The sequence below is a fragment of the Tasmannia lanceolata genome, unplaced genomic scaffold, assembly GCF_043159265.1.
Source record: "Tasmannia lanceolata isolate RefF3 unplaced genomic scaffold, GAP_Taslan_0.1 ptg000018l, whole genome shotgun sequence".
NCBI lineage: Eukaryota > Viridiplantae > Streptophyta > Magnoliopsida > Canellales > Winteraceae > Tasmannia > Tasmannia lanceolata.
Window position 1 is genome coordinate 55,722,072 of NW_027518695.1, and position 2,312 is coordinate 55,724,383.

At 39.9% G+C, this 2,312-nt stretch overlaps 1 pseudogene; it reads left to right on the forward strand.

Moving 5' to 3' along the window:
• Positions 1-582: 582 nt before the first annotated feature.
• Positions 583-1,617, forward strand: LOC143850491 (putative pectinesterase 29 pseudogene; annotated as a pseudogene).
• Positions 1,618-2,312: the final 695 nt, after the last annotated feature.

The window sequence follows — 2,312 nt, forward strand, 5'->3', positions numbered from 1 at the left end:
AACGATCAGGATTAAAGAATGTAGTAATCTAAGGCATTGAAAGGAGTATAAGGCAGGACACAAGGGGAATTAGAGAAGAAGAAGCCCATGAATTTTTTACTCATTCAGGCTTTAAGAGTAGTATAGGATAGGATTTATTCCGAACAGCTGGGCAATTAGAATTATCTATGCAGAGCAAACTCTGTATAGTTCTAAATATGTATATATTTCCTTGTGCTTAAGGAAGTTAAACTGAAAGCTCCCTAAATGTCATCTTTATAACAAAAATAAAAATGGTGGTCTTTTCACTTCATTTTTTTTAATATTATTTATTTTTCTCTGTTATATATTTCGGGGCTTCGTATACCCTTAATGAGATAGATTGGCTTGCTGTTGGGGGTTGTCATTTGGAGGAAGAAGAGGAGCTAGGGTTTTTGAGAAAGAGGAGAGGCTGTGACTTTACTTTTTTATCGTTCTTTTTCTCACTCCCGATAGAGGAGTTTCTAGTACGGGTGCAACTTGGGTCGGGTCGGGTTGAGGCCAACCCAATGTTACCTGGAAGGTTCGTTCCGGTACGTGGTACGGGAACGGGTACGGGGTACGATGGTAGCCCGGTACGCGGGTACGATGAGGGTATGCTATATTGGTTCGCTATTCGGGTTCACAGGTCAGTTTGGAGCACTAATTCAGACTCACACACACACACACCCACTCTCTCTCTCTCTCTCTCTCTCTCTCTCTCTCTCTCTCTCTATATATATATATATATATATATATATATATATACTAAGCAGCTAACTTTCCGTTGTCATTCGTCTTTTTTCCAAGAAAAGTTTTTCTAGGCAAAAGTTTTTTTTCACGAAATTTAGTTTGCCGCAGATAATTTGAGTTTGCCTCCCAATAAAATTAGATTTGCTACTTTGAATCGGGAAGTGATATATGCGCCCCTTTTGATCACCAAGAACACCCCCTGTCAGGGTTTGTGGCAATCAGGGGCATTGAATTCTTCAGACAAAAGTACAACAGCCCCTCTTTAGTCATTGATACACTGATAGGGGGTGTTCCTGTTGATCAGCCTGTTATTAGTGACCTTTAATATCGTGTTTGTGATGCAGTTGTGTCAACTAAATGTAGATTTGGTTCCGACACCGTCATTAAAGTACAGTTATATAACAGCTGAAGGCAGGATGAAGGCAACTGATCCAAATGGTTTTGTGTTCAAGTTCTGTACAATAAATGGTACTGGTAAGGTGTACCTTGGAAGACCATGGGTAGGTTTTGCAAGAGTTATATTTTACAAAACAGTTATGTATGATGTTATCATTCCCGCTGGATGGGATCCTCATAACGCCGATGCACATGTGTAAGATCTCTCTCCCTACGTTCTTTATCGGTTGTGCGATTAAACCCTTACGTTCTTTATCGGTTGTGTGATTAAACTAACGATCTCAACTGAGAAATTATGCATTGGTTTCTGTCAGGGATACTTTAACATTTGTAGAGAATGGGTGCACTGGAGCAGGTTCCAACCTTTCAGGGAGAGTGAAGTGGAAAAAGTATCTTACTAATACGGAGCTGGAGCTATTTACTAACATATCTTTCATCAATTCTGATGGATGGATACAACAACAACCCTAAGTTATTTCTTAAACTTCATTTACATGATTGTTTCGTTACGCAGTTAAGCTCTTCATAAAGTATTGGCATACTCTATTTATAGCATAATCTAATGATTCATATCATGATGCAAGCTGTCAATTAGCACATGATTATTCAACATGGATTTAATTGAGCTTAACCCTCTAGTATATTTTGTTAGAGATTTTTCAAAATCCTTTGTTTGGTGGTCAAAACAAGTTTTTGAAAATATGATCTTAAGTTGTTTTGGAAAAAGAAAAACTATTCTTTGAAAAAGTTGCTTTTTGCTTTTGCTTTTGCTTTTGGAAAGAGTGTAGAAGTCCATTGAAAATATAGTGCCACATTGCTCCGGAGAAAAGTTGGAGATGGGGAGATATTACTTCACCCATTCATTTCTCTTGTTCGTGTGCACATTGGGTCTTAGCCATGGGTCGAACCGCGGGATGGTGCAACGTGCACGCGTGGGCAATGGGCTATAGGGCGCATAGTGGCATTTTATTGGCGCTTTTTTAGTCGCACTTTGCACTCTGTGCGCCACTTCGTCGCGAGGAGCGATTGGAGCCTTTAATTTTCTGGATTTGATCCGAGCCGTTGGATCTAGACCGGGTTGATAGTAGCGAGGAGCGATTGGAGCCTTTAATTTTTTCGGATTTGATCTGAGCCGTTGGATCTAGACCGGGTTGGATGGGTTGAGT